At 38.5% G+C, this 26,984-nt stretch overlaps 1 long non-coding RNA gene across 1 annotated transcript in view; it reads right to left on the bottom strand.

Moving 5' to 3' along the window:
- The window catches only part of LOC139596718 (uncharacterized), a 242,499-nt gene that overhangs the window by 86,603 nt on the left and 128,912 nt on the right, over nucleotides 1-26,984 (bottom strand). Inside the window, exons 4-5 of the long non-coding RNA XR_011681428.1 lie at nucleotides 3,966-4,146; nucleotides 1,815-1,887 (exon numbers count right to left, since the gene is read on the bottom strand). This is a non-coding gene — a long non-coding RNA (uncharacterized lncRNA). The remainder of the gene's footprint in view (nucleotides 1-1,814; nucleotides 1,888-3,965; nucleotides 4,147-26,984) is intronic.

The following is a 26,984-nucleotide window of genomic DNA, read 5'->3' as shown; positions in this document are numbered from 1 at the left end:
TTACTACTTCAATTCATACAGAAGTTCTGAAGCTGAGAACAGTAAAACAAGTGTATCATAATAAGAGCAATTTAGGTTGGAAGAGACCTCCCGAGGTCATTTAGTCCAGCTGTGGCTCACAGCAGGGCCAGCCAGACCAAACAGACCAGGGTCTTGTCTAGTCCAGTTTTGAAACTCCAAGAAAAGAAATCTGAAAGCCTTCCCATGGAAAGTGGGTTCTCTAGCACCATATGGCCATTCGCAGAACTACAGCGGAAGAATCTAGGACACTGGTAATATCTTGGATCTCACCCTCTCCTTCTCATGTGGCCCATTGCAGTATTTTATATCATTTGATATTTAACCTAGAGGCTACCAGTTCTGTAGCATGCTGAGTGCACCAAAGAGGTGTTTTATGAAGCCGTTTGGATGATACTTGTAATGACTGCACTTATGACAAATGGACTTGATGGCTTAGATGGTCTCCTGCTGGTGTCTCTTCCTAGCTGAATCTGCAGTATTAACTGCACAAGTAAACCATGGCTTGCATGAATGACAGCTTGTTTTTCATCATCTATAACAGAATATTTTTGCATGTGAATTTACCTGCTTGTGACAGCATAGGCATGTTTTGCATACATATCTTATGAGAGTTCCCTTTGAAAGATGGTCTTTGGATAACCTTTACAGTCCTTCTAGAAATTCATATAAATGACTTCTGTTCCAAGGGTAAATATATGCAAATGAAATAAAGAGGGCCAACCCTTTCTACAAAATTTCAGCTTTACATATGTCAATCCAAAAATGCATTTCATAAATCTGCTTATTAGAGAAACCACACACAAAAAAAAAAAAGAAAGCAAAGGTACACACCTCCTGTTCCTGCAGCCCATTCTCTGTGTAGGCATGTGAGAGGCAGGCCTTCACCAGCTATTAAGAGTTGAGAGGATTGGACCTAATTTGAAGATTTGTTTCCATTCACAGTTCCATTTTCTACTATAAATTATTTAGACTGCCAAGGAATTGAGAAGCAGTGTAAAAAAGGATGTGCAAGAAATCAGGGAAGATAAATTTAGGGAATGTTACAGGGGGAGCATAATATTCACCAAGGCCTGGGCTGCTTAACCTGGTCTCCAGGCCCCCCCTTCAACATGACTTTGCAAGCATAGCTGATATTTTTGATTTAGTGTAGACCATGTAGATAGTGAATAGGAATGTATGGGAGATGCAACCAGGTGATGGAAGAACTCAGTAGGAAGAAGAAAGCAGTAAAAGAAAATATATTCTTATGTTCCTCTCCCCCACACTGAGTTACTTCATAGTTTCTGAATTTTGTTTAAAATATTAGGTCAGGTTATTTAATAAACCTTTCAGAGCCTATCTGCCAAGTGAATCAGGGAAATATGGCATGGCCAGGGATGTCCATAAAGGCTACTCCATTGCAGCTATTCTCTGTCTGACAAGGGGCATAGCCCTGCAGCAAAACAAAAATGTGGGTTTGATTCCTTCCTGAGCAAGGAGGTGGGCAGGAACAAGTCACCCAGGCCCTCCACTCCTCAGTTCTGCACCTGCAAGATAATAATACCTCACTGAGAGCTGTAAAGAAAAAAAGAATGGTTGATCACAATGAAAGATCTCTTTTACTTTTTCTGCAGGGAAAAAATCAAGGTAAGGTAGACAAATGTCCTTGAACCCAGGTAAAAGCTGAAAGAACAGGAAAACCCTTTTTTCATGAAAGACTAACACTGTGAATAACATTTGTCCCCTTCTCTTACCAGCACACTGAACATAGCTTTCATACTCTTAACAACTTTGTGGTGACAGGCAAGCCTTACCTTTGTCCAGGGAGTGAATTCTCAGCATCATTTCCTCAGTGACCTCCAGAGTGGGCCCTGTTATTTGTCACCCCTTTCAGTAGAAGAGAAAGAGAAAATGAAGTTCAAGAGTAAGATTTCAATAAATCTTTGCTTTGATGTCCAAAGAAATTCCCTAGCATGTCTCAGTGTCAGGAAAGAGCTCTCTCCAATTTGGGATACGGGACAGGAAAGAAAAAGGAGGTACTCTTTCTGCACATACAGCAACCTGCATTTGCACCAGGAGATGGAATGTGAGTAGTCCCTCTGACTCTGTGACACAGTGCAGATGACTGAGTTTTCCAGAAACCTCGTACCCTTTTTCCATGGTGTAGGATCCAACAATATTATGCTGACTGAACTGTTTATGAGCATCCTTCTAACAGTTGTGATCTAGAAGTTTTGACTACCTCTTTCGTGGTCCAGTCCAACACTCACTAAAGTAAATGAAATAAATCTCTTTAGACAGGAATGCTAACATCACTGGAAGTACCAAGAATACAGAGTGAAGTTGGCTCCCACCACTCTATAACACTTCTATTTCAACTCTGTGTTAAACTGAGCATGCTATGCCATGTCTGTAATTCCAAGTACTAAGGGTAGTTCCATTTCTGTAATTCAAGCTATTATCATGATATACCTCCTCAGGAAAAATGACATCAAACTTAGGTTCATATTCCACACAGGAAATATTTCACATAGCACATAAATGTTCAAAACATGATTGTGCTCTGCCTCAACTCCTTTCACTGCAGTTTTAACTTCAGGTGAATGAACAACAAAGCAACAGGGAAATCCTAAATTAATATTTTGATTCAGAAGATTTATAAGGAAAGCTATGGGGGAAAACTAAATTTGGAAGGAAAGTGCTGCTTAATAGGAAAATATATGAGCAGAATCAAGATCTATATCTCTGCAACAGTTTTCTAACTATATGAATGTTCAGAAAGATATTTAGCTTTGTCTCCTTGTTATTACAGGTCGGGCTAGTCTTTTGATTCATAATCTCCAAAACATCTGTTCCTTCTTGCTTTCTGATCCCTAGTATTATTAAAATATGAAATTAAGGTGAATTATGAAAATATCTAGAGACACAAAGTTAATCAGTATTCTTTAATGAGGGCTGAAATATTTTTCTTCAATTGTTTCAGAAATTAATGAGAAGCCTCTAAAACAAGTTATTTGATTTCTATTCTATTCTTATTACTCCATGTCTTTCCTCAAGGATTTTTGGGAGATTATTACTCTAAGAATAGAAATGCCAGTATGATTTTCAGAAATCTTTTTTTCTGACAGAGAGTTTCAGTATCTATTATTGATACATCTGCGGTCTTAAACTATTATCTTCTCTTTAAAACATCCAGGATTTATTCTGTAACAGCAAGATATTTTCTGAAGTAATTATGTAATGTGAATTGCCTTATTCTGAACCCCCAGTAAAATGCAGACATGGCACATGCAAATCCAGTGGAGGACAATCAACTGATGAAGGGATTGGACCATCTGACTGAGTTTGTTCAGCCTGAAGAAGAAAAGAATCATGGTGGTCTTATCAATATGCATAAATACTTAATGTGCGGGGATTAACGAAGAGACAAAGAATTCTCATTGGTAGAGATTGAAAAGTCAAAAGGGAATCAGCACAAGCTCAAAGACAATAAATTCCATTCAAATTTAAGAAAAAATAATTGTCTATCTACAGTGATGCTTTCCCATCACTGGAACAAGTTGACTAGTGGGGCTATGTTGTCTCCATCCTTAGAGATGCTCAAAACTCAGCTGAACACAGCCCAAAGAACCTGCCCTAGCTGACCTTACACTCAGCATTTTACTTATTCTTCATGATTCTTTGAAAACCTGGAGTCCATGGATTACAGGGTCCAAAAATACTGCAGTCACATAAACTCTGCTGATGACACAGACATATGACTGCTATGAAAATCACAAAACAGTTGAAGCTGACATGGAGATACCTGATCCTGCTCAAGCAGGACCACCTAGAGCTGCTTGACCTGCACTATGTCCAGACAACTTTTGAAATCTCTAGGGAGGGAGACTCTATGACCTCTCTAGCCAACTATCATCAGGGATCAGTCACACTCACACCCTCACAGTGATAAAGTGTTTACTGACCTTCAGATGGCACATCCTGTGTGTCCATTTGTGCCCACTGCCTCTGTTCCTGTCACCGGGTGACACTGAAGAGCCTGGCTTCTTCCTCTTTGCACCTTAATTCAAATATCCCACACAACAATGAGATCCCCCATGTCTTCTCTTTTCCAGGATGAGCAGTCTCATCTCTCTCATTTTTTTCCTGTAGAAGAGATGAACCAGTCTCTTCATTGTCTTTGTCACCCTTAATCAAACTCTCTCCAGATCTTCCACATTTCTTCCCTTGTAGTGCAGAGCCCAGACCTCCACACAGTACTCCAAGTGTGGCCTCACCATCACTGAATAATGGGGAAGGATCACTCACTTCCTCAACCTGCTGACAGTACTTCTCCTAACGCTGGCATGAAATGGCAAGAAGCTTGCTCACTTCTATCTCATGTTCAGCTTGGCATCCACCTGGACCCACAGGTCCTTTTCTGCTCTGCTTCTTTCAAGACAGTAGACCCAACACTCTACTGATGTAGACTGAAATTACCCCTTCCTAGCTGCAGTACTTCACACTTGTTGAATTTCATGAGGTTCCTGTCAACCAGGTGATGTTTTCAGCTGGAGATATCCCCAAAACCAATGCATGATTGTGATTCATTAATAATAATAATAATAATAATAATAATAATAATAATAATAATAATAATAATAATAATAATCTTTATATTGAGATAGACATGTTGTATATTTGGGAAATATATGCTCTCATATGAAAAAATTATATGTAAACAGATAAATAGAGAAAAGAGATTAATTTTTTTCTTTTTCAGACATAGCCAGATAGAGTTAGAAAACATTTACTGAATCTAAAACGCATTGGCTGCCTAATTATATTCCAGATGTCACTGAATGAACCTACATTAATACAAAGCAGATATTGTAAAGAAATATTAAAAGATGCATTAGATAAGAATTCACATCCAGCCTCCAACCCAACCATAGGCAAGATAGCCCCAAAAGCACATATCCACAGTTTATAAATTCTGACTTCTAGGGTTATTCTCCTTTATAGATATCTATTGGTATTAGATAAGAATTTTTGTCTTTTTTGTCCCTTACAAATTGCCTACTTCGTGAACCTTGCAGGAATATAACGTACTTGAAACCTGTTTCTCAGTCAAATATGATTTAAAAGTAGTAATAAGTTCAAATGTTAACATGAGTTACATAGTCAGAACATATTAATAAGCAAAAGGTAATGAACCAAAGGTGTCCTGAATGCCATCTCTTTGAATCTACACTCCAGAGCAATGGAGCATATAACATTTTCCCAAAAAAGTACTGCAAAGGTAAAAAACCACCCTTGCTTACCTTGCTTACTATTTCAAGCTAACACAACAAAACACAGTTGTGCCTGTAATCTGTAACAGCAATTAATCTGTAACAGCAATTAATTGTGTCAAACAAGCACCACTAAACATGCTTAAGGTATAGGTAGTAGTGTATTTGTCTTGGTTTAGGGCAAATTTAGGAGTTTCATAACATTAGAGATAACTTGAGGAAATTCTCCACATTGATTTAATCCTGCTAATAAAGACCATAGGCAATGTTGACATAAGCCTCATTCCAGGCTAAGGTTTACTCACAGTCATTGAAGACAGAGCTTTCCCTGATTACTGATTTTTAGGAGAAGCAAAAATATCTGTGTCAATGGCTTATATTCATTCCTCTTCTCCTCAGTGAGCATACAAATTACCTGACCTACAAGGCAGGAAAGATATGTATGTTTATTCAGATTTATGCCTGTAAAGGTATTGGATTAAGTCTCATATTAAAACAATCACATGATGCAGATCTTCCAACCTATGCTGTCTGTTAGTAACAATTAATACTGGGTCATCTGCTTCCTGACAGTCTCTGGCAGTTTGTTAGGAATTTTTGGTATTAACATATATTTTAAAGGTTGAAAAATATGTGATAGGTCCACATTTGATAGATGTGTGAGTAAATGTTTAGAAAACAGAGTGAAAAATCATAACAAAGTGAGAATGTACAAAAAATGCGGAACAAAGAAAATGGCATATTTTGCATGTTTGTCTTCTATATGTTTTCCATCTTCATTCTTTCCTACTTGTTTTTTATGTGCCTCATTCATGATTTGCCAGAAAAAGATAATATCACTAACTGTGGGCTTCTTAAGACTTAGAAAATACAGATTTTGACTCCAGAGAGACAAATCATGGTCAATTATTCAGAAGGAACTATTACATATTATAAAGATATGTCTGAAACATAACCAGCTAGTACAAATAGGTGTAATATTTAATTTTAAAAGCATTCCCATTCTTAAATATCTTACACAATTTATGTAGGTTACTTGATTGTTCTTCTTATATTGCATTTTTATCTGTTTCTTCAAACCTGAATGACAATTTTGTGCCATTGCTGATAATTAATTTTAAAGAAATTATCTAGTGAAAGGAAAACATATTTTTCTCTTTAAGTTCATATGCTTTCTTGTGATAAGGCTTTGGTAGGGAAAAAATCAGACTAAGTACAAAGAAACCAGACAGCAAACTAGCCTAAGATTTCTCTCCCTGCTTGTGTGATTGAGGGAACTTACAAGACAGGTAAGACTCTGTTTCAGTTTTATAGCTATGGGATTTGAAAGTGGCAAGGCTGCTTAATAGAGAAAGCTAAAAGCACCCCTGTAAGGATTTAAATGGAAGTCTCATCTGTTCTACAGAAACACACCTTTCTTACTACTGTGATTTTGATCACCTGCTGTTCTCCAATTAAACTATGAACAAGTAAAAAAGGAATGCAATATATTTGCATGTGAAATGCAGCACAGTGGCAATCAGAGGTTTTTTAAGAGAAGATCAATTTGGGAAGAACAATGTGTGTCTGTAATGTGCAGCAAAGATTTCTTTATTCTTCTGAATTGAAAAAACAAGATGCTGGGAGCTTTATTTCCTTAATGAAAGAATTTTAGGATGATTTGCCACCCACCTGGGACTCTGAGTGGCAGAGCAAGTGGAAGGTAGAGAAATATGGCACGTATTAGAAGCAGCTTAAAGCACTGTTGATGAAAAGGACTAGTTCAGAAGTTAGAAAATACAGGTTATATACTTGGTTTTATTGTCTATTTAGTGTGGAATAAGAAATGGCATTTTGCATCTGTGTCTCAGCTCTATCTGTATAATAAGGGGTTTCTTTGTTTTGCAAGCTACTTTGGTCTAAATGTGCAAGAAGGTCATAGTTACTGATCTATTTCAGTGGTTTATAGAGAAGTTGCACTGTTCTCAATACACACCTGCTTTGTTTCACACGTTTAACATTTTACATCCTCAGAATTCAGAAAGGTAGAAAAAGGGGCATGGAAATAATATCCTTGTTGTTACAGGAGATGGGACTAAGCTGCAAGGAAGCGAGGTGACTGCCAGCAGCCATCTCACATAGCAGCAGGACAGACAAAAATGGCAGCTGGGTCCACTGGATCCACTGGATCCAGTAAAGAACTCACTACATTAGATCCTATTTCTGTCATGTAATAATAACATAGCTCTAACATGAGTTACTGCACAAACAAGGGCTCCATCTCATACTGGGCCTGTTTTCTTTTGGATAACATGATTGTCTGAGCTTTCAGGGCTGCAGTTCACAAAAAATGAACCTTCAGAAAGCAGGGATATTTGCAAGAGGAGTTTATAGCAGTACAGGAAATAAAGATAATTTAGGGTTCCCAAAATCTGTGAGATGAAAGGAAGATGTCAGGGCATTCTGGTTTAAGGCAGGGAAGGGGATGCAGGAAAGAGGGCAAAGAAAAGAGGGGGATAAGGGAGTAGGAAGTGAGGGTGGAGCAAGAGGGGGAAAAATTGGGGGAAAAGAAGAGATGGCTGCAAAACTGCTCACCAGATTCCAGCAGTACATCTTTAAACACCCAAGAAATAATGAAAAAAGTATCTCTTTAAGTAATCTAGTGATTTACATCCTCACTCATTAAGTCAGTGATAATTTTACCACTGATTCCAAAAGAATTTTATCAGAGTCTTTGAAGAGTGCAGTAATATTATTGTCTTTCTACTCACAGAGACAACCTTTTCTTCTGAAGTAATATTTTCAGTTATATCTGGTTAAAGATCCTCCAATAATCTATGACCCATCAACAAATTACAGATTTTTCATAAGTCAGACATTTCAATCATTTGAATTGTAGAACTGTTTGAGTTGGAAGGGGCCCTTGAAGTATATCTAGCTCCAACACTCCTGCCATTGGCAGGGACATCTTCCACTAGACCAGGTTACTCAGAGCCCCATCCAACATGGCCTTAAAAACCTCCAGGGATGGGGCATCCACAGCTTGCCTGTTCCTGAGCCTCATCATCCTCACAGTAAAGAATATCTTCCAATTATCTAATCTAAACCTACTCTTTTTGTAGCCATTATGCTGTCACCAGAAGCTCTTGCCCCATCTTTCCTGTAAGTCCCCTTCAGGTACTGGAATGCCACAATTGGGTAACCCCAAAGCCTTCTCTTTTCCAGGCTGAGCAAACCCACTTCTCAAAGCCTTTCCTCATAGGAGAGGTGCTTCATCCCCCTAATCAACCAAGTGTCCCCTTCTGGACTCACTCCACCAGGTCCATGTCCTTCCTGTGCTGGGGACCCCAGAGCTGGATGCAGCCCTGCAGGTGGGGTCTCAGCAGAGCAGAGCAGAGGGGCAGAATCCCCTCCCTCACCTGCTGCCCATACTGCCTCTGGTGCAGCCCAGGACACATTTGGCTTTCTGGGCTGCAAGGGCACATGGCTGGGCCATGTCCAGCCTCTCTCCCACAGCATCCCCCAAGTCCTTCTTGGCAGAGCTCCTTTGCGTCTGTTCATCCCCCAGCCTGGATGGATACCAGGGGCTGCCTCGAGCCAAGTGCAGCACTTTGTTCCTGGACATTACTCCCATGGGCCCAATTCCTGAACTTGTCCAAGTCCCTCTGGATGGCATCCCATCTTTCAGGTGTGTCACTGCACCACTCAGCATGGTGTCATCTGCAATTTTGCTAAGGGTGCACACAATCCCTCTCTCTCTGTCATTAATGAAGACTCTAAGTGACACTTGTTATTCAGTGGTATTTCAGTGATGCATGCCTATTCTGAGAAATACAATTCTGAAAGTAAAATTGGCATTTTTTACAGGAAAATTCAATTTTTACTTCCAAATTGCTTTTTAAAAGTGATTTGGTCAGCCATTAATTACATATTCAGCATTTCATTTACAGAGAATTTTCAGAGATTTATTCCTTCTTTGTCTTCATTTTCAAAGGAGAAAAAAATACTACAGAGCCAAAGAACTTTGTAGCCTTACATAAGAAAGACATATTTTAGCCAGTCCAAACCACACCACCTTCTGCTTCTCTTGACACAGCACCTATGCAGGATTTATTCTTGGTTCTTATTTACTGCCTTCATAATATTGCTGGGTTCCCAGGGCAGCCAAGGTAGTGGCGCTTTACAGTGAAACACACTTTAATCTGCACACCATAGTGGAAAAACTGACACCCATCATAAAATACTACAAGCCATCCTTGTCTGAATCTGCATTTCTGGTTTTGTTCTGTTGAAAAGCACAAAGTGTCTGCAGCAATTACTAGAAAACTGCATTTATTTTGCTCAGGTAAAGTTTGTTGTATTTCAAGGTTCTAAACCTAGGTAAGTATTGTTCCATGCATTATTGTATTTGGAACAATTCAATCCTTGGTTAGTTAATAGGATCATATTAACTACAAACATAAAATAAAATTGGTTTATTTTTTTACTTTTTCAAGCAGAGAGTTGTTTCTTCTTTTTCAAGGTTAAAATTAATTGTTTAAGGAAAATTATTATGTCTTCCTTCAAAGACAAAAAAAGTAGTTCGTAGAACATACTTATTGGAAATATACAGAGCATAGAGATGACAGAGTAAGTGGTGAGTGAAGAAACTTTCAGGGATTATAGGTATTTTCAATGGTTTAAGAAAATTGAGTTGATAAGTAGCAATCAGGACATTAAATATTAACCTAAATAATAACTTCCTGTAGGAGTTGTAATGTTATAAAATTTTCTGTTGCCATTTCATGGTCCAGCTACTATATTCCTTATCCTGCAGTCTGTCATAAAATAAGATAATTAATTTTTTGGGTTTTTTCCTTGTCATAATTCTGTGTGCTATTGACCTGGTTCCTGCAGTGCCAAAAGAGCTGTTCTAGCACCAGGCTAGATAAATAAAATAAAAAAAGGAAATAAATATTTCCTTTGTGTAGGAAATATTTTCATCTCTCCTCTGCATTGTTTCATTCCTGATCCACAATCCCAGAGGTGTGGTGTTTCAAGCTCTTTCAGCCTGAGCTGTGGGTTTAAATTCCCAAAGGCTAAGCCAGTCTTAGACCTGAGCCCTCCCACCTGTGCCTGTGGGGAAAATGGGGCAGCCCCTCAACACAGTGCTGAGTGAAGTGGTTTGTGCAATGCAGGGGAATAGCTACCCAAGCCCTCTTTCCCTATATCCTTTGATAGTTTTGTTAACTTTAAATAAGCTTTCCCTAGCAGAGAAACTGTTTTGTTTTTCAAAAACAAATGGAGAGAGTACAGTTGTAATTACATTACTGTTTGGTTGATATGCATTTCAATCTTCCTTAAAAATAAATAGAGACAACAGCATAATGGCTCATCTGTTAAAACAATTCTTTGGCTGGAGTTTTTGGGAAGTTTATCTGTAGATGTCCGTATCAAGAAAACTTCAAACAGCACCTGTTTGCTCTTTGTTCAAAGATCCATCCACTCTATGTAACCTACCTCTTTTCATACACACAAGTATTTGGCATAATGAATCCTTTTACTAAAATGAATTAACCATGTCTGCCTGACACCTGCACATTGACAAGACTTTTGGGTTTTTTTAACTTTTTCTTTAAATTTTGGGGGCAGAGGAGGGTATCTTTTGTACTGAAGTAAAATTTCTTATTGAAGATTTGAAGAAGGAAGAATAATTTTAGGTCTCAGTCTGTTCATTGCTGTCCGTGTTTTTTCTAGCCATGACATCGTCATTGCTCACTGCTTCAACATAAATACACTGCAGAAAGTAATACCAAACACAAAGATACAGTAATGTAAGATCATACAAATGGCCATTTCAGTTCAGACTGCTGGCCCATCAGGCATTATGTTGTCACCAATACAGCCTGAGAAAGAACTGAAGAGGGTAAATGTGGGCTAATGCTTCATTTTACACCTTGCAGTACCAAGACTTTCAAAGACTGAAGGCGGGAGTTGCTGTCTTTGTGTTTAACTGTTCTGATGAATTTGTCTAATAATTATTTTAACCCAGGCATTTCACTTGCATGTGTTATATATTATATATTAAAAAAGTGTTCAGAGTAACAGAATCAGAGTAACATTTTAGGAAGTCTAGAACTTTAAAGAAGATGCACGCTGAAATTTTAAGCATATGCACACTGAAAGAAGAGAACTTACCAGGATTCAGTTCCCTGCTCTGGATCACATGCCTACATTGTGGCTTAATTCCTGTTTCTGCACCATGCCTTCTCCACAGCACTGTTTTGTAGGTAGTCATAAAGAAGCAGGTCTCCCAAATTCCAGTCAAGCTCCCTCCTCCCCACCCCTGACTTTACCTACTTCTCTAGCTTCTTGTAATGTCATGTTGGATTAAATCCTTTGAAATATCATGAGGTAGGTTTGGATAGAGGTTTTTCAGCACCAAAACATGTATTGCTTTTGCCACTGGATGAAATACAGCAGTAAGAAATCAAGGCAGCAGAAACAATGTGCATACACATAGGCATGTGTCTGCATTCCCCTAGGAGAGCATTAATAGATGGGCTCAGTGCTTGGATGTGCCAGACTGGAAAAATTAACTACAGGTCACCTAAGCAATATTTATATTGACTGTCATGATTAGAGTTTGCCTTTGTCAGAAAAATTAACTTTCCTCTGAGCATCACAAACAAGCAAACATGCTGCATTTTCCTGATTTTCTTTTCCTTGAAAGGCAAAACTTTCAAACCCTGAAATATTTTGACTATAAAGGAAGGTCCCACGTTGGTATTAACACTTATAAAATGTTTGTCTCCTTTATCTCGCTGAATAAGCTTTATTTGTATTTTTGGATCTCATTTTTTGTCACTTTAATGACTTTCTGCTTACTACTGAGACACAACCCTGTAAGAGTTTTCAGGAAATTATGGAACTGAACAGCATGCACAGGCAGACACTTGCATTTATTCAGGGCTGGGAGGGAGGGGTGGGGGCAGAATAAGGACATGGAAGATGGGAGAAAATTGTAATCCACAAAATATATTACAAAGGAAAAAATCTTAAACTTTTATTAAAATTTTGATATTGTGTGTTTTTTAGAACATCTAATAATTTTACATCACTTGGCACTATGAGCAATGACCCCAACAGTTCTATTGGCTGTTGTCATGGCATAATACAGTACTATAACTGACACAGGATAATTACCAACACAATTACACTCACAGCAAGGCCAGTGTTCTCCCCCTTCTTTAACAAGCAGCTCCTCATCCTCCTTTCAAACAGTACAACTCTTTACTGTAGGCTTTTAGACATGAAGGGCCACACATAAAGGATTCATCAGGAAGCTTGCCAAAGTATTGTAATGGGAGGTAAAAGCTTAATTGCCTCACAGGTGAATGCCTCCAGTATGGATCTAAGCTGCAATGTCTTTAAAAGAACTCAATCAGTTGTTTTAATGCCATTATGCTTCAAATTTTAAGTGCAGACACTTAAGGAAAAGAATTCCCCAGTTCAGGTCTTTCTGGTAGCTCTTTATATTTGAATGACTGACACCTGTTAACATAATTAGGTAATTAGTTTACTTTGAATTATTAAGGGAAAGATCTGAAATGATGAAAGCTGTAACAGAGCTGGAGGGCTTTATTATTTTTTCTCTTTTTTTTCTGGTTCAGCTGAAAACATAAAGAGCAAATACACAGTAACATATGGTTCTAACCTTCTTGAAGATAGGCCTGTGGGGGATTTTTCCAGGTTTGTGAAGTCAGCTCCAGGGTGATGTTATCCATTTTCAAACATTTTCTTTCCCTGTTTAGCATTTTGAGTTTTCACAGATTTCTTACTCTCCCTGGTTTTAATAAGAATCAGTCATTGATTTATTGAACTATTTTAAGAAAAGATCATTCTACTGGTATTTTCACTTTGACCAAAAGTGGGACAATGCTGCAGTTCTCATAAGGAGAAGACCTATTCTCATGAGATTTCCAACCTGATTTTCATAACAAAGAAGTTATTGAAAAACTTTTTTTGTGTTGCCTGAACCAAACCTTTTGAGATTCATGCCCTAGTAGAAGCATTTTGCTTTTAACGATTTCCCACTGATCTGTATAGTGAAGACAGTCTCTGTGCATTAAGAGCAGCTTGCAATACAATGGGGTTTGAGAGCCAGTGGCTTCCCAAGCTTTGAAGCACCTGGCATAATAATGGATGTGCTGATGGATGACCTGATGTGTTACACAGACAGAATATAGCCTATCCGCATTATACTGATGGATTCTTTCCAGTCCTAAAGTAGAAGATTTTGAAAGGAAGACCTATTTCAACTTCAAGGGAAAAACAATGGGGATGCAGAGCTGTGGGAGAATGATGTATTGCTATTCTATAGTTTCTGCTTCTAAGTATAGATGTCAGAGTTTGAATGGTTCTTCTTCTCAAGTAAGCATTTTCAAAGTTTAATGAGATGGAAGGCAAGAGGACATGAGCTCACAATGTCCACTTTTCCAGACCAAAAAGTCAGACACATCCTGGGCTGCATCAAAGGTCAGGCAAGGTAGATGTGTCTCTCTACTCTGTTCTTCTGTAACCTGGATTGCTACATCCAGCTCTGGCGACCCCAGCACAGAAAGGACATGGACCTGTTGGAGACAGTCCAGAGAAGGTCACCAATTTGATCACAGGGATGGAGCACCTCTCCTATGGGGAAAGGCTGAGGGAACTGGGTTTGTTCACCCTGGAAAAGAGAAGGCTTTGGGGTGACCTAGTTACAGTGCCCTAATTGCAGGTCCTGATGGGAACTTAGAGGAAAGATGGGGCAAGAACATTTACAAGAGCATCTAGTGACAGGATAAGGGGGAATGGCTTCAAATTGAAATACAATAAGTTTAGATTAGATAAATGGAAGAAATTCTTTACTATGAGGGTGATGAGGCTTAGGAACAGGCTTCCCAGGGAAGTTGTGGATGTCCCATCCCTGGAGGTTTTCAAGGCCATGTTGGATAGGGGTCTGAGAAACCTGGTCTAGTGGAAGATGTCCTTGCCCATGGCAGGAGGGTTGGAACAAGCCATTCTATGATTCTTTGATTCTGTGATTTATACTGATATTATACTAGGTAGTCTTAGAAGTATGATTATATTGTGCAGAAAAATAACAGGTAACTGTTGCTCTGTTGCAATTTATCAATGTTAAATAAGGATGAAGCCAACACATTATAGGAGATATAGCAACATCACTTTCAATTTGGAGATTTAAGAATACAAACTACAGAATTCCTTGTGAAACATGACCAGCTGGTGCATAGCATAAATGGAAGAGCATTGATGTTATTTCAGTTGTGTTTCTCAGTAAGCTACACCTATGATATGAATTGCAAAATCTTCAGATAACATTTCTGAGGACCCTGATACAGATTTCTACTGGGCACCTTGAGAAAAAGCAAGTACAGAAACCCTTGCAGATGGAGCAGGTGATAACCACTAGCAGCAGTCTAGACTCCAGGTGTCACTGGGCACTTTTCTCCACCAGCAGGTTCAGACAAGCTCACTCTGACTACAGCCCAGCCGATCTGACAGTTCTAATCTGGTAATTACAAAAACATCCTATGCCCAGGTGGTAAGCATTGTTAAAGAAAAATTATGCAAGTTTGGACATTAACTACACCTATAAATCATGGGCAGGACCCTAAGTGATGCCAGAGTGTGTCTACCTGCCTCCATCAATATAAACATATAAGCCTCCCTACATCACTTTCTTTGATGATTTTCTAAGTTAACTGAACTGCAAAGTGCCATAATTTCTCTCACTGTAAAAAGGGTAAGAATTGTAATTCTCTATATCTCACAGACATGCTAAGAATCTTGATCAATGCAAATTCCACTTAAGGGGAAATTCAAAAGGTGCAATGTGTTGTTTGTTGCCAGAATGAGACAGCACTGAAACTGCTCCATATCAGCTTCTACATAAAGCTTAAAAGATCGTGAAAATTCTGATTCTGTAAATAGTACTGAGGGAGACAAGACAAGCTCTTTTGGAAGGAAGGAAGGTTTGGGAGATCCCTAGCCACAGGACTTTTCAGAGGATCATGGAGTAGGTAGATAGTTGCATTCCTGGGAACCACCTCATTCCTGCTTTCTTAAGAATTTCACTGTTCTAATTAGAACTTATCACAGAGCATTTCTAACAAAGGGGAGCCCACACGACGTATGGCAGTTATTTAACTTGTCTTGGAATCAGACAGGCAGGATTATGTTTCTGGCTTTAGGTGACTGAAACAAGTAAACCATGATTAGAGACAGCTACGTAAGAAAAAGATCTCTGTGTGTCAAGGAAAAGGATACTGCGTTGCTATTGTCACAGACACAGGTGACACCAAGTGTATCAAGGTCTTAAAAATTCATTGTCAATTATATACACATCCCTCTAATTTGCACTTCACAATTTGACTTATCAAGAACAAAAGAAGCTCTGAGCATGACTCATTGTATAAACAGTTATATTTTTGTGTGGCAAGTCTGAAGGGGAAAGATGATCTTTCCTGCTTAGGCTCAAAATAGTGACCATGTACTTAACCTAGAAAACTGATTAAAAAGGAAGAGTGAAAGAGTGATCCAGCTCAATAAACAATATAGAGAGCACTTAATTTGCCAAGCTTGTTGTTCTATATGGATTCACGGGATCCTATACAGGCAGCTTTCAGTGTGGAGTTTTCCTACTCCACAGACTACTGGCATTGCAGGCCTAGTAGCCTGCCTGCCCCTCGGCCCTTTCACAGGACAGAGACTCTCTGGTACTGTGTGAGTGAAGCTCAGCAGCAAGTAAAGAAGCATATGCAATGTTAAAGTCTGGTGTACTAACAAGGGTACAGGCTTGCTCTTGTTTGTGCCCGATGCATAATGGCAAGAGAATTGAAAATGCACCCAAAGGCTGACAAGACAGAAGGACAACATGAACTGGACACACCAGCTATAACCTTGGAGGCAAGAGGCAGCCAGACATAATGCTGGCTGTAGAATTTCTCACAAGGGATGCTCCATTAGATAGCATACTGACTTGAAACTCAGACAGCATTGCCAGTGGTAGATACTACACTGACAGCTGCTGAGGAGCCTTAAACCTCTGTTGAGGGAGAAAGAAGCGATGGAAAAGATTTACCACAAAAAATGGGATTTTTTTTCACAGCAAGTTTGAGGTCTGTATCAATAATTTTCACCATCACATTTCAAATAGAGAATGTGTGAGCATGGCATACAGTCTTGTTCAAGAGATGAATGTTTATTAGTCGTGGTTAACTGCAGCATGTGAATCAGCACAAGGCTTTGTTTTTCATGCTCACAGTTCTCACTCACAGAGAGTGATGCTCTCCCATATCTTCACTGAAAAGGAGAATTTTGACAGTAAGTTACCACCCAGGATGGGTGAGCAAATCAGAATCTAGATTTGTTGTCTAAATCCACAGATTTTATTCTCTTTAGCCAATCATAAGATTTGGCATAAGATTAGCCAATCATAAGACTGGCTTCCTGCCCCATATATTCTCAGTGAAAATTTTCCCCAACTATTTTTTTTCTCTTTTATTTGGTAGTTTCTAAAATTGCAGCCATCAAACCAGTTCATCAGGACTAGGCATGAAACAATGAAAAACAAGCTTCACAGCCCAGGGAGCTTGGTAACAAACAGTGCTTTGGTGAAAGACTTCCTCTTTTTCACAGCCTTCATAGCCAGAAAGACTTTTGACCTCTGAAGCACTCTTAAAAGGAACATTCATCCAAGTGAATGAATTCTGGGGAAAGTTGCTCTGAGCCACTCAGCAAGTGATCCATCACCTGGGATCATTTCTCTCACACTTGCCTGGAATTCACTTGCCTGGAATTCACTGTTTCAGGAGGACATTTCAGTAGAAACCTCATGCCACCATTGATCAGAATCAGTCATGTGATTAATGAACATTTGGATTTCAGGAGATGTTTTTGTTTTACATGCTCCCAAGTATTTAATCCTTTTGCTTTAATCTTCACTTTGGGAAATTAAAGGATAGTTCTGAAAAGCAGCTCAATACTGGTAAAACCAAGAACTTCAGGCACTTTCTACTTGCATTCAAATATCAAAGCACTTTCCAGAAAATCTCCAGCACAGTAGGCTTCAATTCTATGTCTAATATTGGCACATTCTGGTTGTGAGCTGTTTTCTGCCTGTTCTTGTTGGATATATCTATACTGGCCCCACAGAATAAATGTGTGCCAGGGACTGTTATCCTTAGGCCAAAGGGAATGCACAGGTGTCATCTACATCACACTGCACTTAGCCCAGAGACCTTGGCTATTCGGGGGGTTTTAGGACATGGCTAGAGTGTGGTGTACATTTCTCAGTTTAAGGGTCTGAAACAAAGCAAGGCCCATGTCCTAGGACATCACAGTGCGATATTTTCATGGCACAAAGCAAAGGAAACATTACATGCCAAGACATATTGCAAGAAGACATGGAGTTTGAATACACAAACACATGCCTGCACACACGTACACTCTTTACAGATACTGATGGAGCGATGTATAAACAGAGAGAGAAAAACACAGTCCTATTCATTGTACCTTTGGGACATAGCCTACAGTACATGTTACCTACCAAACTGTGCCTAGACAATGTCTAGATCACTAAACTGTTGCTCTGCATGTAAACGTGACAGGAAATACCCAGTATGGACAAGCAGTTGTTCAGTGCTTAAGTTTATGCTCTGCTCCTGCTTTATTTGGCAGCAGAAAAATGTCTCTCATATGATGCTTGTTACATGTGGTACAGTGTTTTAAATCTTTGTGCTTCCAAACACAGTAGTGCAGTTTGTGCTATTTCCACAAGAATTCCAGTTATGTTGTTCACACCATGAAGTGTCCATGTTATTTGAACAGCCTTGGGCTTTTTAGCTCTGAAGGCATAATCTGTGAGGCACACCTGGGCAACTATAGGTCTTTTACAGACTTGAAATTTTATTTAAAGGACTATGACATGTAGAGGATTGATCAATACTTACACAGCAGCTTGGGATCCCCATCTCTTAACTTGCATTATATACACAGAGAAGAATAAGTATTAGGTTTTAGCTGTCAGAATAGTCCTGCATTTTAGCTATGCATCTTATTGAATTCAAATAGCACACGCTGAATATTTGGTTATCAGGAATATGTATGTATACCTAGAGACCAAAAAAGAAACACACATACAGAAATAGAAATAACAGATCACATTGCTAATGCCAGTGAAACCAGTTTTAAGAACAAAGCTATTGTATGTTTTACTGATACTAAAGGTTACATGTTCTTTAGCCAGCTATTATTACTTAAAATAGTCCCTTGGAAAGTTCATTTTCCCTCTTTTTTTTTAGCCAAGAAAATATCAGGCGTCATTGGAGAAACATATTACCTGACACTAATAGGGTTTTAAAAAGAAGCAGACAGTGTTACTAATAGCCCTATTCTGGTCCCACAGATAAGGAACCTTTTAATGCTTTACTTTGTAGGAAGTGAAATTTCTCATCCTTTTTTAAGATAAAATGTCAGTGGTTACTGGAAGTACATGGGAGCTTTCAGTTTAACAATTTATTAATGGAGTGGGGTTCACTACAGAGTTTCCAGGATCCAATTTATTTTTAGTAAATTTTAGCCAACAGCTATGATTCCTATTGTGTTTCTTGCTGCCTTAATAGTCTATATACCAAATATGTTGCTTCAACACATAGCTGGAAAAAAGTGCTGAAGTGCTACAGAACTTATTTCTTTCTAACATCAGTATCTGCTTCAGCTAATTAAAGACATGGTTCTCAGATCTGCAAAGCTGAATCCACCTTAATGAGTACATTCAGTGTACCACACAGCAACATGATCCTGTGTGATATATCTGACATATCAGCTTTTGTCTGAAACAGCAAAGAAAGAGTATGTAACACATTGGAGATCTGAGAGATCCAGCAACACCTTCCTCTATGATTAAATACCAGTACTGATCACCAGGGGCTTTTTCATTGTCCTCCTGACTTTCATTACTGTATTGATGAATTCTACTAATTTCCCTTGTAAATCAAGAGTAGCCCCAACAGGACTACCCTTGAGAAGTCTCTATCTGTGTGGCATGGATTTTTGAACAAGCTAAGACAATATTGAACACGTCCCAGTTTCTCTACTTTAATTGTCAAAGATTATTCCCCAGAAGACATCCCAAACTCTCTTTAGTGACTATATACACTTGCTATAACCCTGAAATGATTACAAGCTACAATAAATAGCCCATTCCTGGACTTTACAGGTACAATATTCCTAAGCTGTTCTTTTCAAACACAGTCCTGTTAGACAACACCCAGAGCAGCAATTAGCTAGTTTGACTATCACTGCTGGCAAAGCTGAAGTGAGTCTTCTGAAGAAAAGAAACCAAAAATGCTGTAGAGCCAGGACCAGACAACCAAAAAATCTGAAATTTAGTCAAAGAAAACACCTATTTGTCCAGTAAAGCCATTGGACTATATAAGAAGCTGTCAAATATTCCTCATTGCAGAAAGGGAACACTCACCCATTGGAGAATTTTTACTATGATCCTACATTCCTATCTTGGAGAAGAGAGAAAAGATTCAATAACTTTTTGATTGCAACAAAAGATCTTTTTACTCTACCAACATAGAAAAAAATTCTTACAGAGGATTCAGATGTGATTGTGAGGTAATCCCATGTTCAATGTCACCCTAGCAGCCTGCAGTACTGAATCTATGACCATGGTCACCAAATAATATTCCAACGTCTCTTCTTTACATTAATTTTTGCTTTACCTCTTCAAAACTTCTTGGAATATTTTTCGTTCATTGGGAGCAGACGATTAAATGTAAATTTTAAAGAGCCTTGGAATATTAACAGGCAGAAGGTAATATATTCATTCACCAAAGGATGGAGGTTTATTACTTCAGATTATTTTTTGGAGGGAAAGTGCTGGAAAGTCGTGGTTTCAGTTTAAACACTGAAAGTAATTTAGTTTCAATCACTGAAACTAATTTTTACTTATTGTTAAGGCTTGGAAAAAAAAAAAAACAGAACCAAAAATGAAATTCAGCAAGATTTTTAAGGACTGAAAATTTTATTATGTTCCATGTCATTGCTGTAATACATACTTCTTCCTTCACTTTCTAGCATATTTTAGGACGATCTGTTCTCCAAGCTGGTCAATATATGAAAAGTGTTCACTAAAGAAATACTTCTTAGTACATACAAATCTGTACTTAGATAAGGGTGATAAATCAACAAGATGCAATGCAACTTTTTATTGAAAGACATGAATTTTGTTATAATCACATATACAGTCTCTTCTATACCTGAACAAGAATTTGCTGAAAGTTGCTTGTAAATGCCATGTATATTATAATGGTTTATAAATAACAAAGCATGAGAAAAATGACATGGGAATCAAAATAGTAGAAACAGATTTTTTTTTTAAATTTGCAATATTTTACTGGTTATCATTTCCCAGAATTAATCCGACTATAAGTTTATGTTGTGTTTCAAATCCAGCTATTCCTAAATATCAATACATATTGCTGACACTTTGCTTCTTTTGGGCTGCCAGCAGATTACATCCTCACCATGGTTTCACCACTGGCAAGAAGCCTAGGAGAGAAGTTTGCAGATGGAAGGGGATGGAGAAATTCCCAAATAATCTGTTCCATTCTGGTCAGGCTCTTATACCATGCTCACCAACCACTGCATTAGGGACCTTGCTGAGCTGATACATAGTGGCCCTGCTTACAAAGCACAAACTTTTGGGTCTGAAAAAATGATGGATGAGCATTAGGTTTTGGTTCAGTTACAGGTCTGATAAAAATTCAGAGCAGTTCTCATTTTATCAGAATGAATTCACCCATACCTAATATAGAGCTGGCAAGGTTTTTATTTTGCAACTTTAGAATACTGTTGCATAAGCACAGTGACTAAATGATAAATGTCTCTAATGGGGATGGAGTAATGGGCTTGAACTACTGTAGACAACTCTGCTGGAGCTGCTGTTCATCACTCACAGTACTGCTCACTTCAGCTTTGTAGGGTAGTAGAAACCCAGACATTCTTCTCCTACCCACCCACCCCACCCCTGCCCCATGCTTCCTGAAATGCTGTTTAGGGAGTGTTGTCATTACAACAGGAAGCACACAGACTGGAGATGTATATTAGAGTGCTGCATTTGAATTTACCCCATCACCCTGAACTACTCATGCTAACCTGAACATCTTTTTGTCCACAGTTTGTTGGCGTTCCACACTAAAATTACTTGTAAAAAAAGGGCCTTGATTATTGATGATGCAAATATATTTCTTCATTATTAAGTGAATTACAATTAGCTTGGATTTTAACATCTATTCAAAATGATAGCAGAGGGCAACTTGCAGCAGAAAAAGGGTTGTAAGCTTTCCACTTACCAATTAATTCTATTATCAAATGCTAAGAAAAAAAATGTGCCTGCCAGCTGTGGCTTTATTATGTTCTCCCAGAACTAATAATGGGAAAGCTGTGAAAGTTTTTCTTTTATTACTTTTTTTGTGTCTGTGTGTATGTGTTAGCCAACAATAACAACCAAAAACACATTCTTTTTTTCCCACCGAAATACTTTTTTTTTTTTCAGAAGGTGATCTAAACAGAACAGTAGCATTAGAATAATTAAAATTAGGAACCTCAGTTTTAAGCTGAAATTTCATTCCTGCTAAGCACTTCTGAGGTATCATGAGCAGTAAATTCCCAGTCATGTGGATGCAAAGATAATGTCAATTGGTTTCAATGAGTTGCAGTGCAATGCAGAACAAAGTCATGCAGCCATCTAGAGCTGGTGATTTCCCACCTTTGCAACAAGGACTACACAGTAAGTCTCACTGTAATTCTGCTATATTTTAGCTGACCATAGAAAATTTTGAGTGAAAGAAAAGCTTCTGCTTGCTTCTTCAATGCCCTCTGTAGTCTTTTTCATGGTTTTCCAGCTATGTACTGTTAAGGAGAATGTCAATGGCAACAATTTGTTTCTAATTGAGATGGCAATATCAAAGCCATTTATTTGAAATCCTTCAGACTTTAATCAAACTTTATAAAGCTCTAATAGTTTTTCCCTTCTTGCATCTCTATTAAATGGATCAAAATTCTGGGGTCTCAGGCAGTCCTCTTATTTTAGCATCTTATGACTGAACAAAGAATTTTAACCAATTTCATTTCCACAGTTTTTTTCACAGGATTAATTTTATTTCTGTCTCCTAATCTGTGGATTTTATTTCACCAAAACCCTGAATTTAACAGCTGGGTTCCTGGTTCAACAAACTGGAGAGGACTACTTGCTTCTCTGGGTAAGGCCTTAGGCAAAGAAATAATGAAAATACTTTTTCAGCTCCTTTCCCACCTGGTGAAATTTCTTCACTGAAAGCATAATTAGACTGTGGAACTCACAGAGGTGGGCTGCCAGCTAGGCAAATTCAACTAAGATTTTACAGAATAACTGGTATATTACTGTAAATGTAATGTCCAACATTGCCTAATGCAAGAGAAAAAAGAAATGTTACAACCAGAAAACTTAATGCTTTATAGCTTGAGATGACTTTATGTGAGAGGATTAGAATGTTAGAATTAGAACCCAAACATCTTCATGAAAATTATTAGCATTTCATGGGATTTCTAGTTTATTCTGAATCACCTGGTATCGGCCCTCTCAGCACAAGGATAACAAAACAGAATTTTTTACCAGCAAAGGGAAATCTGACCAAATATAGCAATTCTATGGAAGCAAGATTTATGACATATGTTGTAGATATTTTAGTGACCTATAGCAATAGTTCAGGGTGATAGTGGTAACCATAGACCACAATATTTTAATTTATTATGTTTCATTATTTTAATGTCAAAATAAAATATATATTATTAAATTTTTATTATTCAAAGCTGTTGAGGTTTTATTTTTGCTCAATATAGAAGAATACTGAGATGTGCCTTCCTTGTTAGTATCCCCTGATACTTGAGAGACCCTTGAAGATTACATATTGATTACCTGCACCTTGCTTTTGTCCCCTGTAAACAGAGGTCATTTCAGTTGATTTTGTTCTTGGTATCCCTCGAGAACTCAGCAGTCACTGATCTAACAGGTCTGGGTGTACTAAACACAACATTCAAAGTCTGATATTCATTTCACAAATACACATTTGTTTTATAGCACAGTATTGAATAGCATGGGACTCTCCCTAGAGAAACTAGTCACAAAATCCAGCTTGAGTTTGTCTTCTCTAAATTTTAATGCAAATTTTAATGTACATATGCTGTAGAAAAATATTCTTAGGTCAGAAGATAGTATTTCTTGGACATCAAGAAGCATCTTGGAGGAATAATGTCTAATTATTCTAGACCACAGGTATTGAGTTTGCATGGCCAGATTTTGGTAGCAGGAGGGCCACAGGGGTTGCTTCTGTGATAACCTGCCAGAAGCTTCCCCCATGTCTGACAGAATCCATGCCAGATGGTTTCAAGTCTGACCCACCGTGGGCCAAGGCCAAGTCCATCAGAGGTGGTAGTAATAATGTAATATGTTATCTGTCATATCTAAAAAGGGAAAAACAGTGATTGTGCAGTAGTAATTGAGCTCAAAGAAGAGGCAGGTGTGAATATGAAAAGCAGTAAGCCCGCAGATCCCAGTCAGCGCAGAGGGAAAGGGAAGAGGTGCCCCAGGTGTCAGAGCTGAGATTCCTCTGCAGCCCATGGTGCAGCCCATGGTGCAGCAGCTGTGCCCCTGCAGCCCATGGGGGACCATGGGGACACAGAGATCCACCCACAGCCTGTGGAGGTCCCCACAATGGAGCAGGGTGATGCCCAAAAAAAAAGTTGTGGCCCCATGGGAAGCCCAAGATGGAGCAGGCTCCTGGCAGGGCTTGTGACACTCTGGGGACCCACGCTGGAGCAGGCTGTTCTTGAAGGGCTACACTCCATGGAAGAGTGAACCATGTTCAGCAGTTTGTTAAGAACTGGAAGCCATGGGAAGGACTCACCCTGGAGAAATTTGTGGAGGACTGTCTCCCATGGGAGGGACTCCATGCTGGAGCAGGGAAAGGGCTCCTCTCCCTAAACAGCAGCAGGAACCATGTCCAATGAACTGGCTGTAAGCCCCATTCTCCATCTCCCCATGCAACTGGGGGAGGAGAAGAAGGAAGGAGGGAGGGGTAGGGAGAAAGCAGTTCTAAGATTTGGTTTATTTCTCATTATTGTGCTCTAATTTTAATTGATAATAAATTCTGTAATTTTCCTGAAGTCCAGTCTGTTTTGCGTACGTTGGTAAACAAGGAGTGATCTTTCCCCATCCTTATTTCAGCCAATGAGCCTTCCATCATAGTTTTTCTTTGCTCTGTCCAGTTGCAGAGGTGGATCCAGCCAAGGTCAAACCCCCAGACAATGTAATAATTACCTTGATCCTATGACAATACAATTTCTTCAGCTGCTCCCTTGAAACTGTTGCATAGTTTGCAGATAAAGCATCTCTGGCCTAGGTCTAAGGAAGAAAGCTCCAGGACTCATGAGGCTTTTTGTTCATTGGGCATAATTTTGCTTTACAACAGGGATTTCTATTTTTATTGTTTTACAAACATATCTGACCCAGAAATGGGACAAGGCTTTTGAAATAGAAACTTTTGTAAATCCAGGCAATAACACAAGCTCACACATTATACACCCAAAGGATTATATTTTTATAAAGCTCTAATTTCACAATATCTGATATAGAAAACACCACAACATCACTGCTGCAGGGATACAGTAATGTTTTCAAACCAAAATGTGCTCCTTATTTCCACCCTGTGATAGCCTGTGCAGCCAGGGAGCCCCGAGTGCCCACAAGGCCAGAGGCAGGCCCATGGCTGGGGCAGGCTGTATTGCCAAATCACCATCCCAGCAGCAAGGATCTGGTGGCATCTGTGCTCCCAGGGAAGTCTGCCCTTCCTCTTGAGGCAGCTCTGTGAGTAACACACAACAGCCTGTGTCCAAACCTGTAACAAGAGCTGAGCTAGAGTTAAGCTCTTAGGAAGTCCCAGAGAGAATTCCTGTCAGATATATAAAACTGCTTATTTCATTCAGGCTCTACTGGTTTTTTCACATGCTCATTACAGATATAATGTAGGAGAATAATTTAAATTATAAGCAAAGCTATTATTCTTGTATATAGCCCATAGTAAATTGCTATTAAAAGATTTTGATTATTCAGTTGGTTGGGTACTTATAAAACATATTCTAGCATCTAAGTGGAAAGAAACTTGAAGCTTTTTCTGTAGCAGATTTTATCTTTCCTGTCCAGACAAGAGGAAATGGAGGGATATTTGTAAAGAGAACCTTCAGCAGACATCGTCCCTCAAAAAAGGCTTTTATGAAGTTTTGCAGAGTAAGGTGAGATGGTGCATGCTCTAGGCTTTTGATTTCTCAGAGAGTAATCAGTGGGGAATAAAAAATAATAAGACAAAAACACAATAAAAGAAAAAAATTCAAGAAAAAAAATTAGAAACTCCGGACTGATATTCTGTAACCATAGAGAAATGAATGCTGTGATTTGATAGTAAAAACAACAACGACAAAAAAAGCCTGTATTAGAATTTACATAAAAGAGAATGTATTAAATAATGAGATAAAAGCTATTGTAAAATGCTCTCAAAATGCCTTTCAAGCTCTATGTTTTCCTACTCACTTCCCCAAAATTTAAGAGTGCCTAGTGTTTCCTTTCTGGCCAAAAATCTGCCAAATTAGTATTTTAGTTAGATTTTCATTAGGAGCAAGATCAAATACTGTACTAATTAATTGAGCATATTCCTTTCCCAATTCCTCTACTGCATCTCCTTCTGCAAGGACAACCCACTAAATGGTATTGCTGTAGAACCATGAAATTCCTTAAAATAAGACTATGAAGATAACAAACTGTTGAACACTCAAAAAATAATATATTCAAATTTATTCACATATTCTTAATAATTGGAATTTTGTTAGAACTGAACATTTTGAAAAACAATTCTCTTAAACAGCACATTTTCACATATCTGATAACATTGTTGCTGTCTATCTATATCTGCAGTTTGTGTATGAATTGTTGAAGGAAAGCAGAAATGGATATCCTTGCCTTATAATGTAGAATATCTTTTGCTCATCCTAGATTGCTCTACTGATTTGAGGGTGTGATTTCCATGTGCCTTGCTCTCAAAGTATGCCTGCAACTCAGCAGAATATGTGTTTTCTATAGATTAGATTCCATTGACCACAGAAATTGTATGGTCCATTTCAGACAGGGAACTACCCTGCTCCAGCAATCCAATCACCTGCATCATATTTCTTTATCAGTATTCCACGAAAAACTTGCTGCAAAGAGAGGAAAAAGAGAAAGTGTGCTTCATTAATTAAAAAAAAAAAAATCCATCTTCAACCTGAAATAGCCAGAGGCTGCAGAAATAGGAAAAATGAAATTGTTTTACTTTAGATAAATTGGTTTTCCCCTCCCAGCCAGAGTCTTATTAAAAAAAAAAGCTCTTTAGCTCTGGTTTTTGGGGTTTTTTTGTTGCAAACATGATTAAGCTTGGGATAGTATTTTTGTTTATTTACAAACCAGATGTTTTGTCACACAAATCCTGTAGCACCTCTGGAGCATGCTTACCTGTGTTATATTGGCATGCCCTCAAAATAAGAGTTCCAGTGCCATCACACCTCACAGTACTATTTTCAATAGATAATATCAATTCTGGAAGTTCATGA

The sequence above is a fragment of the Agelaius tricolor genome, unplaced genomic scaffold (assembly GCF_023055355.1).
Source record: "Agelaius tricolor isolate 1412-34295 unplaced genomic scaffold, bAgeTri1.0.p SCAF_1, whole genome shotgun sequence".
Taxonomy (NCBI): domain Eukaryota; kingdom Metazoa; phylum Chordata; class Aves; order Passeriformes; family Icteridae; genus Agelaius; species Agelaius tricolor.
This window is presented reverse-complemented; position numbering and strand designations above follow the sequence as displayed.